This window comes from Parambassis ranga, chromosome 8 (genome assembly GCF_900634625.1).
Source record: "Parambassis ranga chromosome 8, fParRan2.1, whole genome shotgun sequence".
NCBI classification, from domain to species: Eukaryota; Metazoa; Chordata; class Actinopteri; family Ambassidae; genus Parambassis; species Parambassis ranga.
Window position 1 is genome coordinate 16,915,917 of NC_041029.1, and position 17,932 is coordinate 16,933,848.

At 42.4% G+C, this 17,932-nt stretch overlaps 5 long non-coding RNA genes across 5 annotated transcripts; all 5 read right to left on the reverse strand.

Moving 5' to 3' along the window:
- Positions 1-2,966: 2,966 nt before the first annotated feature.
- LOC114440427 (uncharacterized) lies at positions 2,967-3,709 on the reverse strand. Its single transcript, XR_003671139.1, has 3 exons — positions 3,647-3,709; positions 3,386-3,561; positions 2,967-3,017 (listed from the first exon to the last, which is right to left on the reverse strand). It is a non-coding gene; the product is annotated as an uncharacterized LOC114440427 (long non-coding RNA).
- Positions 3,710-9,114: 5,405 nt separating this feature from the next.
- Positions 9,115-9,857, reverse strand: LOC114440225 (uncharacterized). Its single transcript, XR_003671107.1, has 3 exons — positions 9,795-9,857; positions 9,534-9,709; positions 9,115-9,165 (listed from the first exon to the last, which is right to left on the reverse strand). It is a non-coding gene; the product is annotated as an uncharacterized LOC114440225 (long non-coding RNA).
- Positions 9,858-13,900: 4,043 nt separating this feature from the next.
- Positions 13,901-14,403, reverse strand: LOC114440418 (uncharacterized). Its single transcript, XR_003671134.1, has 3 exons — positions 14,305-14,403; positions 14,048-14,211; positions 13,901-13,946 (listed from the first exon to the last, which is right to left on the reverse strand). It is a non-coding gene; the product is annotated as an uncharacterized LOC114440418 (long non-coding RNA).
- Positions 14,404-15,266: 863 nt separating this feature from the next.
- LOC114440459 (uncharacterized) lies at positions 15,267-16,007 on the reverse strand. Its single transcript, XR_003671144.1, has 3 exons — positions 15,946-16,007; positions 15,686-15,861; positions 15,267-15,317 (listed from the first exon to the last, which is right to left on the reverse strand). It is a non-coding gene; the product is annotated as an uncharacterized LOC114440459 (long non-coding RNA).
- Positions 16,008-16,805: 798 nt separating this feature from the next.
- On the reverse strand, positions 16,806-17,359 carry LOC114440247 (uncharacterized). The gene is made up of 3 exons (XR_003671111.1): positions 17,285-17,359; positions 16,961-17,023; positions 16,806-16,863 (listed from the first exon to the last, which is right to left on the reverse strand). It is a non-coding gene; the product is annotated as an uncharacterized LOC114440247 (long non-coding RNA).
- Positions 17,360-17,932: the final 573 nt, after the last annotated feature.

Below are 17,932 nucleotides of genomic sequence, written 5' to 3' on the forward strand. Positions count from 1 at the left end.
TGATATATCTACTGTAATATAATCACTGATTCATCTTGCTTGATCACATCAACAACCTGTCATGTGTGTTCTCTGTGTATGATGTCTGTGCATGTTTGCTCCTCTCTCTCTCTCTCTCTCTCTCCTTCATCCTCTCTGTCCTGTCTCCCTCTTCTTCTCCTCCACCCGGCCGACTGTCAGCAGGAAGGTTCTTCCTTATGAGCCGGGTCCTGTTCAAGGTTTCTTCCTGTTAAAAGGGAATTTTTCTTGCCTCTGTTGCTCTTAAGGGGGTTCAGGCTCCACCAAAATGTAGGCAATAAGTTCTTCTCATGGAGTTCAGTCTTATCTTTATTTGTGCCTACCACATATCATCCTTTACAGTGGCTACTCCTGTGCTCTTCCATTCCTGCACTACATTTCTGGGAGTGGAGACAGACAGTCCAGACCTTTCACATCATTTCTGGTACCCTTCTCCTAATTCATGATAATGAATTATCTTTGTTTTAGGTCAGCGGAGAGCTGTTTAGAGGCCCCCATGTGTCTACTCTCTAAGAAAGAACCTAGGACAAGTACAGCAGCAGTTACCTATGTTAAACAGCTTTTTCATGATTGATTCCAGCTGTCTTTGTAACTGAAGATCTAACAAGCTAATCAAAGCAGTTTTGTGCTTCAACCTGCTTTATAAACCCCTACAGGTCTTGAAATGAATGTGATAAAAAGGGTGCCAACACTTTTGCACATTACATTTTTTACATTAAATTTTATTACAATAAATCTCTACTCTAAGGATGTCAATCTGGAAAACACTCAGATGTCTGCATCTCTGGAGGAAACAAACCTCGTCGCTGTGATCTTCTCTTAGGAAGGTAGAGCAAATTATCATGAAATGATAGGGGTGCCCAAACTTTTGCATACCACTGTAATCATGTTTTCAATTAGGATCTTATGTTTAGCAAGTATTTGACAGTGGTGGAACTGCTGTGTCTTCCTATCCAGGAGTTCGATGGCTCGTCACCAGAGGTTTCCAGAGGTTCCACGGATGTACTGGTGGCTTGTGAGCAGCATGAGAACAATTGAAGAAATGTGACAAAATCACAGCATTCAAAACTTTTCAGATCCTTCTATGTAAGTGAGTTTCTGATACATCGGAATTTTAGAGTGTAGTTTAGAGTGCACCTCAGATTTTTGGGATCTAATGTACTTAATACTCGAACTCTGTTACATGCATAGGCTACTTTGTTTATTTGAACTCAAACTTATGTTGACATGGATAAGAAACATCCATCCAGGCCTTCCTCAGGTGGACGTGTCCTCTGACTTCCCTTGTTCTGCAGACTGGCTTTTGTTGCTGTCTGTTGGGAGGAACCAAAAAAACATACAAATTACTTCCAGATAAACACAAACAAATGATGAACATGATCTCACACTAACTTCGGAGAGGAACTTTGTTTGAACTCACCCCCTTCAATATTCCTCATCGGAAGACTCCTCTGCATCACACTCACTGATGAGTCAACACAGACACAGCCATCAACTTTTACATCATTTACTGACAAACATGAAGCTGTCAGAATGAAGTGATCTAAAGTCTGACCTGTTGACAGCAGCACCTTCTGGATCTTGAACCAAAGTGAATTCGTCTGGATCAGAGTCCTTTTCTGCATCCTGTAAGAATGATAAATATTATAGAAACAAACTGTATTTCAGGTTCAGAAATGAAAACATGAACAAATATTAGTGAGAAAACACAAGCAGCGGTAGCAGACTTTAGATCTGAGGAACGCTTGGATGGTGAGCAGCTCATCTGTCTTCTGTTCCACTAAACCCAGGTAGGACATGATGTTGTTGTCGGTGACGCTTGTGGAGGAGCCCACCATGTCATCAATCAGTGAGCGGTCACACTCTAGGCTGGAGAAGGTGCTGTTTACTCCTGTGAGAGGGAGGAATATCAAGTATTCGAGTATCAATGTTCTAACTGATGACTCGATTTAACAGCTGGAAGTCACAAGGTTGTGAAAAAAACCTGTTTTAATCTGTTCCAGGACTTTGCTGATGATGGTGGCTTGGTCTTCATAATCCTCTGCCTGAGACTCGGCCTCCTTTAATCTCTCCTGGACGTCTCTTAGCCGAGAGTCATAATCCTGCTCCTGCTGCCGACCTTTGGCTTCAGCCTGCTCCATGTTTGTTTGGATCTAAACTCATTCACAGCACAAATACATAAATAAATGACCCAGCAAACCACTGTCTTCAATGTAATTCAGAAGGTTGCAGCAAGGCAACTGGACTTGTAGAATTTCTACAGGTCCAGTAGCTTTGCTTTAACCAACTGAATAAAAATGACCCGGATGACTGAGAATCTTCATCAACAGGTTCATTGTAATGTGTGAGACCTTCAAATCAAACTCACCTGGCTAATTTCATTCTTTAATACATCAATCTCTTTGTTTTGCTCGTTCACCAAATTGAAGAGAGCAAAGTTCTCCTCCTCACCTACAGGGGGAAACAATACAATACATAATACAGCAGGGAGATACAGTGTGTTTCCATTTAATGAGACCCCCTTCTGACTGGAGAAAGTTGGTCTAGCTAGAGCGGGATCAAATCTGGTAGTTCAATCTTTGGTAGTTCAGTGGATGTTTTACACATGGCGTGACCCAGATACTGTCCCCATGAACCCAGAAGTATGATGTCGCTAGCCACATTCGTGTTCAGACCTTAGCCAGATTTTAGCAAACCCAGCTCAATCCACCTCTGTGAGGTGGATCTATCTAATCCAGCTTTAACTGGATTTTTGTGCTGTTCTGATTGATTACACAAGACTGAACGGGGTCTGAATGTACTCATGTACAAATGCAAGAGGATTATAATCCTGACATAAACTGTGTGCAGAATATGAGACTCACCCTGGATGAACCTGGTCACCAGCAGGTCCAGGTTGTCCTCTCCTGTCACAGTCTGAAGTTTCCTAAACATGTCCTCCAGAACGTCCAGAGACACGTCCTGTGAGTCCCCCCTCCTCTGCTCCTTCAGCTCTGACACTGAGAAACACAAAACACATCAGATTCACATCAGTGAGGCGCCAGTCTCATCTTCATCAGCAGGGTTAGCATTAGCATCACAATGTTATGTTTATCATTCATGTTTATCATTCATTATTCTCTTTAGTCTTAGTGCCTGTATTCACAATGACACAAGGACACACAAATGTGTAACTGTATTGTATGTGCAACATTATTGCCTGCTACATGAATTCTACTGAGAAACACATGTTGTTTGTACTTTTGTCCTTTTCCGCTGTGGCTTTTTGCATTGATGAAAAATGAATGATACAATTATTGGAACTGTTAGCACTGCTAAAACTTTAGACACATTAGCTACAACATCATGCGGGCCGCCTGCCTCTTACATTGCCTGGTTCCCATTTTGTGGTCGCTCCTCTCGCTGCCCTTGACGCTCATGAAGTTCTTCAGGCTGCTCTGCTGTGCAATAACCCGCTCCAGTTCCTTCATCTCAGCGTTAAAGTGAGCGTGTTCCTTCTCCGCTGTCTCCCTCAGCACGGTCAGCTTGGACTGAGCCTCCACCCTTATGTATACCAGTTCCAGATATGAGCTGCAACATCTCAGAGGTTTCCTTCCATTTAACACAACTGGCTGTCTCAGGAGCTCACCTTTCTTCGTTAGCAGCGCTGATCTGGTTGGTAACTTCTGCGTTCTTCTTGTGGAGTTCCTGCAGTTCCTGCGATACAAATATATCTGCTAATAAAGTGTTGAAGGAGAAATCAACAATGTGCCCATGGTGATGATATGATAAGAGTTGTAACCTTGTTCAGCTTGTTGTGTTGCTGCTGGAAATGGTGACGCTCATTAAGAAGACTCTGCAGCTTCTCCTTCAGATGGCTGTTTTTTGCTAACTGCTCATTGAGTTTAGTGGTGGCCTGGACAGAGATGAACATAAAGTAAACAACAGAATGGCTTTGTTTTGTTTGTTTATGCTGTAGCAATGAGTTTGATGACTCACTCTGTGCAGCTCTCCTTCCACAGATTTCTGAGTGCTCTGTACCTCTGACCTAACACAGAGACTGACAGCTCCTCTTCTCGCTTCCATCATCTCGGACTCCAGGTTTGAAATCTGCCCGCATTAAAGTCAAAAGTAAAAAATATGAATCAACATGAAATGATGAAATACATACACGATATACAGTCAGACCTTTCTCTGCAAGTCCTTTTGTTTTTGCCTCTCTCTCTCTAGCTCTTTATCCAAAGCATGGTTATGCTGGAGCAGCTTCTGAAGACGCTGGATGTCCTCAGTCTTCATCTCTTTGCGCCTCTTACACGCGCTGAGCTTTTCACGGAGCTCCTCCTGCTCCTTCAGCAGATTCTCAATCTCCTGCCTTCATCCAAGTCAACATGTGATCAGATATACAACAGACACACACACACAAATACAGTGTGTGAGTTACAGTATGGTAAGTGCGCTCACTCTTGTTTGTAGATTTGTCTCTGGGTCTTGCGGTTGTAGGCCTCATTCTCTCTCTCCATGGTCCTCACTCGTCTCTGCAGGTCCTCAAGTTTGGCTTTCTCTAACTCTGTTTAAAAACGTTATTTAACATTACAGATATTTCAACCAAACAACAATACAACTGATAATAATTACAAGATTTAAAAACAAAAAAACACACATCACCTGTGCCACCTGTGCTCGAGGACGACCTTCTTCGAGACATGTTTACACCAAATGCAGCCAAATCTTTAAACAAGAAAACATGAACGAATGTCTTAATGGAAATATCATTGTCCTCTGTCACGATTCCTATTTAGTCTATTTAAGATATTGAAATCTAATTTTAAATACACAGGTCATCAAAATAACCAAAATGCTAACGTAGCATGTCTTGCTAGCTGTTACAGAAGACATCAAATATTTAGCTTGCTCGTACTTAGCTAAACTATATCAGGTGTGTGAAATGTGTGTGTTGTGCTGTGTAAGAATAAATAAAAGTTTATCTGACCAGCTGTACGCTTGGGAACCCACCGAACCTTTGCAGGACACCAGTACACCGCAGCGGCAGCTGTCTGAAGTGTTGTTAGCAACCGTTGCTAAGGAACGGGACAATCAGGCCCTGCTCTCAGGCTGTCAGGCAGCGGCCTTCAAAGTGCTCCGTATGAAATTAACACATGAGAGATACTATATGAAATGAGCCTATTTTATAATATGGTAAACAAATATTAATTAAAAAGTGAATTTAACAAAATACAAATGCTCATAAAATATAGATGATAAATATTTAATCGACCAGTCATCAGACTCTGATCATACATGTGACATTTCGTACAGATCGGACAGAAAACAAAGAAGTTATAGAGACTTTCTGTGTCCTCAGAAATGGTCAAACTTTGAGGCCACTCCCCGGCCACACCGTCAGACTTTTGTAAGAGTTTTGGAATGCGTCTATTCCCTATGGTGTCCTGAGTGGACACGGCGAATTTCAGCTCAATCCGATGAAGTATGCGAGGCGTGAAAAGTTTGGCAGCAGGGTCACACATCGCCAAAAATGGCCACAAACCTTCAAATGGTGGACTTCCTGTTGGGTTTGGAGGGGGGGTCCAAGAGACTTTTTTGTGCGTCTTGAGGTGATACATGTGTGCCAATTTTCATAATTCTGTGTCAAACCGGCCAGAGGGGCTACGCGTTGGGGGCGCTATAGAGCCATTTTTATATGTGCATTTCAAAAGTCAGCAAATTTCAAAATTTTTCAGGCGAATGAATTTTTCTACCAAGTTTGGTGAGTTTTTGGGCATGTTAAGGCCTCCAAAAATGCGATCTCGGAGGGGAAAAAAAAAAAAATAAAAAAATAAAAAATAATCCTAAGGGTTTCAATAGGGCTCTTGCACCATTCCGTGCTCGGGCCCTAAAATCCTAAGGGTTTTCAATAGGGCTCTTGCACCATTCGGTGCTCGGGCCCTAATAATAATCCTAAGGGTTTCAATAGGGCTCTTGCACCATTCGGTGCTCGGGCCCTAATAAGCGCGCAAAGCATCTTGGGATATGTGAGGCCACGAAGGATGGTAGCAACTTCAGACCTGCAGTCCGGCCCCTGAATATTCCAGTGCTTATTGACCACACCGGTGTCTGTGTAGCATTAAACTACTGTTACTATTTATTAACTGATGATATATCTACTGTAATATAATCACTGATTCATCTTGCTTGATCACATCAACAACCTGTCATGTGTGTTCTCTGTGTATGATGTCTGTGCATGTTTGCTCCTCTCTCTCTCTCTCTCTCTCTCCTTCATCCTCTCTGTCCTGTCTCCCTCTTCTTCTCCTCCACCCGGCCGACTGTCAGCAGGAAGGTTCTTCCTTATGAGCCGGGTCCTGTTCAAGGTTTTCTTCCTGTTAAAAGGGAATTTTTCTTGCCTCTGTTGCTCTTAAGGGGGTTCAGGCTCCACCAAAATGTAGGCAATAAGTTCTTCTCATGGAGTTCAGTCTTATCTTTATTTGTGCCTACCACATATCATCCTTTACAGTGGCTACTCCTGTGCTCTTCCATTCCTGCACTACATTTCTGGGAGTGGAGACAGACAGTCCAGACCTTTCACATCATTTCTGGTACCCTTCTCCTAATTCATGATAATGAATTATCTTTGTTTTAGGTCAGCGGAGAGCTGTTTAGAGGCCCCCATGTGTCTACTCTCTAAGAAAGAACCTAGGACAAGTACAGCAGCAGTTACCTATGTTAAACAGCTTTTTCATGATTGATTCCAGCTGTCTTTGTAACTGAAGATCTAACAAGCTAATCAAAGCAGTTTTGTGCTTCAACCTGCTTTATAAACCCCTACAGGTCTTGAAATGAATGTGATAAAAAGGGTGCCAACACTTTTGCACATTACATTTTTTACATTAAATTTTATTATAATAAATCTCTACTCTAAGGATGTCAATCTGGAAAACACTCAGATGTCTGCATCTCTGGAGGAAACAAACCTCGTCGCTGTGATCTTCTCTTAGGAAGGTAGAGCAAATTATCATGAAATGATAGGGGTGCCCAAACTTTTGCATACCACTGTAATCATGTTTTCAATTAGGATCTTATGTTTAGCAAGTATTTGACAGTGGTGGAACTGCTGTGTCTTCCTATCCAGGAGTTCGATGGCTCGTCACCAGAGGTTTCCAGAGGTTCCACGGATGTACTGGTGGCTTGTGAGCAGCATGAGAACAATTGAAGAAATGTGACAAAATCACAGCATTCAAAACTTTTCAGATCCTTCTATGTAAGTGAGTTTCTGATACATCGGAATTTTAGAGTGTAGTTTAGAGTGCACCTCAGATTTTTGGGATCTAATGTACTTAATACTCGAACTCTGTTACATGCATAGGCTACTTTGTTTATTTGAACTCAAACTTATGTTGACATGGATAAGAAACATCCATCCAGGCCTTCCTCAGGTGGACGTGTCCTCTGACTTCCCTTGTTCTGCAGACTGGCTTTTGTTGCTGTCTGTTGGGAGGAACCAAAAAAACATACAAATTACTTCCAGATAAACACAAACAAATGATGAACATGATCTCACACTAACTTCGGAGAGGAACTTTGTTTGAACTCACCCCCTTCAATATTCCTCATCGGAAGACTCCTCTGCATCACACTCACTGATGAGTCAACACAGACACAGCCATCAACTTTTACATCATTTACTGACAAACATGAAGCTGTCAGAATGAAGTGATCTAAAGTCTGACCTGTTGACAGCAGCACCTTCTGGATCTTGAACCAAAGTGAATTCGTCTGGATCAGAGTCCTTTTCTGCATCCTGTAAGAATGATAAATATTATAGAAACAAACTGTATTTCAGGTTCAGAAATGAAAACATGTACAAATATTAGTGAGAAAACACAAGCAGCGGTAGCAGACTTTAGATCTGAGGAACGCTTGGATGGTGAGCAGCTCATCTGTCTTCTGTTCCACTAAACCCAGGTAGGACATGATGTTGTTGTCGGTGACGCTTGTGGAGGAGCCCACCATGTCATCAATCAGTGAGCGGTCACACTCTAGGCTGGAGAAGGTGCTGTTTACTCCTGTGAGAGGGAGGAATATCAAGTATTCGAGTATCAATGTTCTAACTGATGACTCGATTTAACAGCTGGAAGTCACAAGGTTGTGAAAAAAACCTGTTTTAATCTGTTCCAGGACTTTGCTGATGATGGTGGCTTGGTCTTCATAATCCTCTGCCTGAGACTCGGCCTCCTTTAATCTCTCCTGGACGTCTCTTAGCCGAGAGTCATAATCCTGCTCCTGCTGCCGACCTTTGGCTTCAGCCTGCTCCATGTTTGTTTGGATCTAAACTCATTCACAGCACAAATACATAAATAAATGACCCAGCAAACCACTGTCTTCAATGTAATTCAGAAGGTTGCAGCAAGGCAACTGGACTTGTAGAATTTCTACAGGTCCAGTAGCTTTGCTTTAACCAACTGAATAAAAATGACCCGGATGACTGAGAATCTTCATCAACAGGTTCATTGTAATGTGTGAGACCTTCAAATCAAACTCACCTGGCTAATTTCATTCTTTAATACATCAATCTCTTTGTTTTGCTCGTTCACCAAATTGAAGAGAGCAAAGTTCTCCTCCTCACCTACAGGGGGAAACAATACAATACATAATACAGCAGGGAGATACAGTGTGTTTCCATTTAATGAGACCCCCTTCTGACTGGAGAAAGTTGGTCTAGCTAGAGCGGGATCAAATCTGGTAGTTCAATCTTTGGTAGTTCAGTGGATGTTTTACACATGGCGTGACCCAGATACTGTCCCCATGAACCCAGAAGTATGATGTCGCTAGCCACATTCGTGTTCAGACCTTAGCCAGATTTTAGCAAACCCAGCTCAATCCACCTCTGTGAGGTGGATCTATCTAATCCAGCTTTAACTGGATTTTTGTGCTGTTCTGATTGATTACACAAGACTGAACGGGGTCTGAATGTACTCATGTACAAATGCAAGAGGATTATAATCCTGACATAAACTGTGTGCAGAATATGAGACTCACCCTGGATGAACCTGGTCACCAGCAGGTCCAGGTTGTCCTCTCCTGTCACAGTCTGAAGTTTCCTAAACATGTCCTCCAGAACGTCCAGAGACACGTCCTGTGAGTCCCCCCTCCTCTGCTCCTTCAGCTCTGACACTGAGAAACACAAAACACATCAGATTCACATCAGTGAGGCGCCAGTCTCATCTTCATCAGCAGGGTTAGCATTAGCATCACAATGTTATGTTTATCATTCATGTTTATCATTCATTATTCTCTTTAGTCTTAGTGCCTGTATTCACAATGACACAAGGACACACAAATGTGTAACTGTATTGTATGTGCAACATTATTGCCTGCTACATGAATTCTACTGAGAAACACATGTTGTTTGTACTTTTGTCCTTTTCCGCTGTGGCTTTTTGCATTGATGAAAAATGAATGATACAATTATTGGAACTGTTAGCACTGCTAAAACTTTAGACACATTAGCTACAACATCATGCGGGCCGCCTGCCTCTTACATTGCCTGGTTCCCATTTTGTGGTCGCTCCTCTCGCTGCCCTTGACGCTCATGAAGTTCTTCAGGCTGCTCTGCTGTGCAATAACCCGCTCCAGTTCCTTCATCTCAGCGTTAAAGTGAGCGTGTTCCTTCTCCGCTGTCTCCCTCAGCACGGTCAGCTTGGACTGAGCCTCCACCCTTATGTATACCAGTTCCAGATATGAGCTGCAACATCTCAGAGGTTTCCTTCCATTTAACACAACTGGCTGTCTCAGGAGCTCACCTTTCTTCGTTAGCAGCGCTGATCTGGTTGGTAACTTCTGCGTTCTTCTTGTGGAGTTCCTGCAGTTCCTGCGATACAAATATATCTGCTAATAAAGTGTTGAAGGAGAAATCAACAATGTGCCCATGGTGATGATATGATAAGAGTTGTAACCTTGTTCAGCTTGTTGTGTTGCTGCTGGAAATGGTGACGCTCATTAAGAAGACTCTGCAGCTTCTCCTTCAGATGGCTGTTTTTTGCTAACTGCTCATTGAGTTTAGTGGTGGCCTGGACAGAGATGAACATAAAGTAAACAACAGAATGGCTTTGTTTTGTTTGTTTATGCTGTAGCAATGAGTTTGATGACTCACTCTGTGCAGCTCTCCTTCCACAGATTTCTGAGTGCTCTGTACCTCTGACCTAACACAGAGACTGACAGCTCCTCTTCTCGCTTCCATCATCTCGGACTCCAGGTTTGAAATCTGCCCGCATTAAAGTCAAAAGTAAAAAATATGAATCAACATGAAATGATGAAATACATACACGATATACAGTCAGACCTTTCTCTGCAAGTCCTTTTGTTTTTGCCTCTCTCTCTCTAGCTCTTCATCCAAAGCATGGTTATGCTGGAGCAGCTTCTGAAGACGCTGGATGTCCTCAGTCTTCATCTCTTTGCGCCTCTTACACGCGCTGAGCTTTTCACGGAGCTCCTCCTGCTCCTTCAGCAGATTCTCAATCTCCTGCCTTCATCCAAGTCAACATGTGATCAGATATACAACAGACACACACACACAAATACAGTGTGTGAGTTACAGTATGGTAAGTGCGCTCACTCTTGTTTGTAGATTTGTCTCTGGGTCTTGCGGTTGTAGGCCTCATTCTCTCTCTCCATGGTCCTCACTCGTCTCTGCAGGTCCTCAAGTTTGGCTTTCTCTAACTCTGTTTAAAAACGTTATTTAACATTACAGATATTTCAACCAAACAACAATACAACTGATAATAATTACAAGATTTAAAAACAAAAAACACACATCACCTGTGCCACCTGTGCTCGAGGACGACCTTCTTCGAGACATAGTTTACACCAAATGCAGCCAAATCTTTAAACAAGAAAACATGAACGAATGTCTTAATGGAAATATCATTGTCCTCTGTCACGATTCCTATTTAGTCTATTTAAGATATTGAAATCTAATTTTAAATACACAGGTCATCAAAATAACCAAAATGCTAACGTAGCATGTCTTGCTAGCTGTTACAGAAGACATCAAATATTTAGCTTGCTCGTACTTAGCTAAACTATATCAGGTGTGTGAAATGTGTGTGTTGTGCTGTGTAAGAATAAATAAAAGTTTATCTGACCAGCTGTACGCTTGGGAACCCACCGAACCTTTGCAGGACACCAGTACACCGCAGCGGCAGCTGTCTGAAGTGTTGTTAGCAACCGTTGCTAAGGAACACGGGACAATCAGGCCCTGCTCTCAGGCTGTCAGGCAGCGGCCTTCAAAGTGCTCCGTATGAAATTAACACATGAGAGATACTATATGAAATGAGCCTATTTTATAATATGGTAAACAAATATTAATTAAAAAGTGAATTTAACAAAATACAAATGCTCATAAAAATATAGATGATAAATATTTAATCGACCAGTCATCAGACTCTGATCATACATGTGACATTTCGTACAGATCGGACAGAAAACAAAGAAGTTATAGAGACTTTCTGTGTCCTCAGAAATGGTCAAACTTTGAGGCCACTCCCCGGCCACACCGTCAGACTTTTGTAAGAGTTTTGGAATGCGTCTATTCCCTATGGTGTCCTGAGTGGACACGGCGAATTTCAGCTCAATCCGATGAAGTATGCGAGGCGTGAAAAGTTTGGCAGCAGGGTCACACATCGCCAAAAATGGCCACAAACCTTCAAATGGTGGACTTCCTGTTGGGTTTGGAGGGGGGGTCCAAGAGACTTTTTTGTGCGTCTTGAGGTGATACATGTGTGCCAATTTTCATAATCCTGTGTCAAACTGGCCAGAGGGGCTACGCGTTGGGGGCGCTATAGAGCCATTTTTATATGTGCATTTCAAAAGTCAGCAAATTTCAAAATTTTTCAGGCGAATGAATTTTTCTACCAAGTTTGGTGAGTTTTTGGGCATGTTAAGGCCTCCAAAAATGCGATCTCGGAGGGGAAAAAAAAAAAAATAAAAAAATAAAAAAATAATCCTAAGGGTTTCAATAGGGCTCTTGCACCATTCCGTGCTGGGGCCCTAATAATCCTAAGGGTTTCAATAGGGCTCTTGCACCATTCGGTGCTCGGGCCCTAATAATAATCCTAAGGGTTTCAATAGGGCTCTTGCACCATTCGGTGCTCGGGCCCTAATAAGCGCGCAAAGCATCTTGGGATATGTGAGGCCACGAAGGATGGTAGCAACTTCAGACCTGCAGTCCGGCCCCTGAATATTCCAGTGCTTATTGACCACACCGGTGTCTGTGTAGCATTAAACTACTGTTACTATTTATTAACTGATGATATATCTACTGTAATATAATCACTGATTCATCTTGCTTGATCACATCAACAACCTGTCATGTGTGTTCTCTGTGTATGATGTCTGTGCATGTTTGCTCCTCTCTCTCTCTCTCTCTCTCTCTCTCCTTCATCCTCTCTGTCCTGTCTCCCTCTTCTTCTCCTCCACCCGGCCGACTGTCAGCAGGAAGGTTCTTCCTTATGAGCCGGGTCCTGTTCAAGGTTTCTTCCTGTTAAAAGGGAATTTTTCTTGCCTCTGTTGCTCTTAAGGGGGTTCAGGCTCCACCAAAATGTAGGCAATAAGTTCTTCTCATGGAGTTCAGTCTTATCTTTATTTGTGCCTACCACATATCATCCTTTACAGTGGCTACTCCTGTGCTCTTCCATTCCTGCACTACATTTCTGGGAGTGGAGACAGACAGTCCAGACCTTTCACATCATTTCTGGTACCCTTCTCCTAATTCATGATAATGAATTATCTTTGTTTTAGGTCAGCGGAGAGCTGTTTAGAGGCCCCCATGTGTCTACTCTCTAAGAAAGAACCTAGGACAAGTACAGCAGCAGTTACCTATGTTAAACAGCTTTTTCATGATTGATTCCAGCTGTCTTTGTAACTGAAGATCTAACAAGCTAATCAAAGCAGTTTTGTGCTTCAACCTGCTTTATAAACCCCTACAGGTCTTGAAATGAATGTGATAAAAAGGGTGCCAACACTTTTGCACATTACATTTTTTACATTAAATTTTATTATAATAAATCTCTACTCTAAGGATGTCAATCTGGAAAACACTCAGATGTCTGCATCTCTGGAGGAAACAAACCTCGTCGCTGTGATCTTCTCTTAGGAAGGTAGAGCAAATTATCATGAAATGATAGGGGTGCCCAAACTTTTGCATACCACTGTAATCATGTTTTCAATTAGGATCTTATGTTTAGCAAGTATTTGACAGTGGTGGAACTGCTGTGTCTTCCTATCCAGGAGTTCGATGGCTCGTCACCAGAGGTTTCCAGAGGTTCCACGGATGTACTGGTGGCTTGTGAGCAGCATGAGAACAATTGAAGAAATGTGACAAAATCACAGCATTCAAAACTTTTCAGATCCTTCTATGTAAGTGAGTTTCTGATACATCGGAATTTTAGAGTGTAGTTTAGAGTGCACCTCAGATTTTTGGGATCTAATGTACTTAATACTCGAACTCTGTTACATGCATAGGCTACTTTGTTTATTTGAACTCAAACTTATGTTGACATGGATAAGAAACATCCATCCAGGCCTTCCTCAGGTGGACGTGTCCTCTGACTTCCCTTGTTCTGCAGACTGGCTTTTGTTGCTGTCTGTTGGGAGGAACCAAAAAAACATACAAATTACTTCCAGATAAACACAAACAAATGATGAACATGATCTCACACTAACTTCGGAGAGGAACTTTGTTTGAACTCACCCCCTTCAATATTCCTCATCGAAGACTCCTCTGCATCACACTCACTGATGAGTCAACACAGACACAGCCATCAACTTTTACATCATTTACTGACAAACATGAAGCTGTCAGAATGAAGTGATCTAAAGTCTGACCTGTTGACAGCAGCACCTTCTGGATCTTGAACCAAAGTGAATTCGTCTGGATCAGAGTCCTTTTCTGCATCCTGTAAGAATGATAAATATTATAGAAACAAACTGTATTTCAGGTTCAGAAATGAAAACATGTACAAATATTAGTGAGAAAACACAAGCAGCGGTAGCAGACTTTAGATCTGAGGAACGCTTGGATGGTGAGCAGCTCATCTGTCTTCTGTTCCACTAAACCCAGGTAGGACATGATGTTGTTGTCGGTGACGCTTGTGGAGGAGCCCACCATGTCATCAATCAGTGAGCGGTCACACTCTAGGCTGGAGAAGGTGCTGTTTACTCCTGTGAGAGGGAGGAATATCAAGTATTCGAGTATCAATGTTCTAACTGATGACTCGATTTAACAGCTGGAAGTCACAAGGTTGTGAAAAAAACCTGTTTTAATCTGTTCCAGGACTTTGCTGATGATGGTGGCTTGGTCTTCATAATCCTCTGCCTGAGACTCGGCCTCCTTTAATCTCTCCTGGACGTCTCTTAGCGAGAGTCATAATCCTGCTCCTGCTGCCGACCTTTGGCTTCAGCCTGCTCCATGTTTGTTTGGATCTAAACTCATTCACAGCACAAATACATAAATAAATGACCCAGCAAACCACTGTCTTCAATGTAATTCAGAAGGTTGCAGCAAGGCAACTGGACTTGTAGAATTTCTACAGGTCCAGTAGCTTTGCTTTAACCAACTGAATAAAATGACCCGGATGACTGAGAATCTTCATCAACAGGTTCATTGTAATGTGTGAGACCTTCAAATCAAACTCACCTGGCTAATTTCATTCTTTAATACATCAATCTCTTTGTTTTGCTCGTTCACCAAATTGAAGAGAGCAAAGTTCTCCTCCTCACCTACAGGGGGAAACAATACAATACATAATACAGCAGGGAGATACAGTGTGTTTCCATTTAATGAGACCCCCTTCTGACTGGAGAAAGTTGGTCTAGCTAGAGTGGGATCAAATCTGGTAGTTCAATCTTTGGTAGTTCAGTGGATGTTTTACACATGGCGTGACCCAGATACTGTCCCCATGAACCCAGAAGTATGATGTCGCTAGCCACATTCGTGTTCAGACCTTAGCCAGATTTTAGCAAACCCAGCTCAATCCACCTCTGTGAGGTGGATCTATCTAATCCAGCTTTAACTGGATTTTTGTGCTGTTCTGATTGATTACACAAGACTGAACGGGGTCTGAATGTACTCATGTACAAATGCAAGAGGATTATAATCCTGACATAAACTGTGTGCAGAATATGAGACTCACCCTGGATGAACCTGGTCACCAGCAGGTCCAGGTTGTCCTCTCCTGTCACAGTCTGAAGTTTCCTAAACATGTCCTCCAGAACGTCCAGAGACACGTCCTGTGAGTCCCCCCTCCTCTGCTCCTTCAGCTCTGACACTGAGAAACACAAAACACATCAGATTCACATCAGTGAGGCGCCAGTCTCATCTTCATCAGCAGGGTTAGCATTAGCATCACAATGTTATGTTTATCATTCATGTTTATCATTCATTATTCTCTTTAGTCTTAGTGCCTGTATTCACAATGACACAAGGACACACAAATGTGTAACTGTATTGTATGTGCAACATTATTGCCTGCTACATGAATTCTACTGAGAAACACATGTTGTTTGTACTTTTGTCCTTTTCCGCTGTGGCTTTTTGCATTGATGAAAAATGAATGATACAATTATTGGAACTGTTAGCACTGCTAAAACTTTAGACACATTAGCTACAACATCATGCGGGCCGCCTGCCTCTTACATTGCCTGGTTCCCATTTTGTGGTCGCTCCTCTCGCTGCCCTTGACGCTCATGAAGTTCTTCAGGCTGCTCTGCTGTGCAATAACCCGCTCCAGTTCCTTCATCTCAGCGTTAAAGTGAGCGTGTTCCTTCTCCGCTGTCTCCCTCAGCACGGTCAGCTTGGACTGAGCCTCCACCCTATGTATACCAGTTCCAGATATGAGCTGCAACATCTCAGAGGTTTCCTTCCATTTAACACAACTGGCTGTCTCAGGAGCTCACCTTTCTTCGTTAGCAGCGCTGATCTGGTTGGTAACTTCTGCGTTCTTCTTGTGGAGTTCCTGCAGTTCCTGCGATACAAATATATCTGCTAATAAAGTGTTGAAGGAGAAATCAACAATGTGCCCATGGTGATGATATGATAAGAGTTGTAACCTTGTTCAGCTTGTTGTGTTGCTGCTGGAAATGGTGACGCTCATTAAGAAGACTCTGCAGCTTCTCCTTCAGATGGCTGTTTTTTGCTAACTGCTCATTGAGTTTAGTGGTGGCCTGGACAGAGATGAACATAAAGTAAACAACAGAATGGCTTTGTTTTGTTTGTTTATGCTGTAGCAATGAGTTTGATGACTCACTCTGTGCAGCTCTCCTTCCACAGATTTCTGAGTGCTCTGTACCTCTGACCTAACACAGAGACTGACAGCTCCTCTTCTCGCTTCCATCATCTCGGACTCCAGGTTTGAAATCTGCCCGCATTAAAGTCAAAAGTAAAAAATATGAATCAACATGAAATGATGAAATACATACACGATATACAGTCAGACCTTTCTCTGCAAGTCCTTTTGTTTTTGCCTCTCTCTCTCTAGCTCTTTATCCAAAGCATGGTTATGCTGGAGCAGCTTCTGAAGACGCTGGATGTCCTCAGTCTTCATTTCTTTGCGCCTCTTACACGCGCTGAGCTTTTCACGGAGCTCCTCCTGCTCCTTCAGCAGATTCTCAATCTCCTGCCTTCATCCAAGTCAACATGTGATCAGATATACAACAGACACACACACACAAATACAGTGTGTGAGTTACAGTATGGTAAGTGCGCTCACTCTTGTTTGTAGATTTGTCTCTGGGTCTTGCGGTTGTAGGCCTCATTCTCTCTCTCCATGGTCCTCACTCGTCTCTGCAGGTCCTCAAGTTTGGCTTTCTCTAACTCTGTTTAAAACGTTATTTAACATTACAGATATTTCAACCAAACAACAATACAACTGATAATAATTACAAGATTTAAAAACAAAAAAACACACATCACCTGTGCCACCTGTGCTCGAGGACGACCTTCTTCGAGACATATTTACACCAAATGCAGCCAAATCTTTAAACAAGAAAACATGAACGAATGTCTTAATGGAAATATCATTGTCCTCTGTCACGATTCCTATTTAGTCTATTTAAGATATTGAAATCTAATTTTAAATACACAGGTCATCAAAATAACCAAAATGCTAACGTAGCATGTCTTGCTAGCTGTTACAGAAGACATCAATATTTAGCTTGCTCGTACTTAGCTAAACTATATCAGGTGTGTGAAATGTGTGTGTTGTGCTGTGTAAGAATAAATAAAAGTTTATCTGACCAGCTGTACGCTTGGGAACCCACCGAACCTTTGCAGGACACCAGTACACCGCAGCGGCAGCTGTCTGAAGTGTTGTTAGCAACCGTTGCTAAGGAACACGGGACAATCAGGCCCTGCTCTCAGGCTGTCAGGCAGCGGCCTTCAAAGTGCTCCGTATGAAATTAACACATGAGAGATACTATATGAAATGAGCCTATTTTATAATATGGTAAACAAATATTAATTAAAAAGTGAATTTAACAAAATACAAATGCTCATAAAAATATAGATGATAAATATTTAATCGACCAGTCATCAGACTCTGATCATACATGTGACATTTCGTACAGATCGGACAGAAAACAAAGAAGTTATAGAGACTTTCTGTGTCCTCAGAAATGGTCAAACTTTGAGGCCACGCCCCGGCCACACCGTCAGACTTTTGTAAGAGTTTTGGAATGCGTCTATTCCCTATGGTGTCCTGAGTGGACACGGCGAATTTCAGCTCAATCCGATGAAGTATGCGAGGCGTGAAAAGTTTGGCAGCAGGGTCACACATCGCCAAAAATGGCCACAAACCTTCAAATGGTGGACTTCCTGTTGGGTTTGGAGGGGGGGTCCAAGAGACTTTTTGTGCGTCTTGAGGTGATACATGTGTGCCAATTTTCA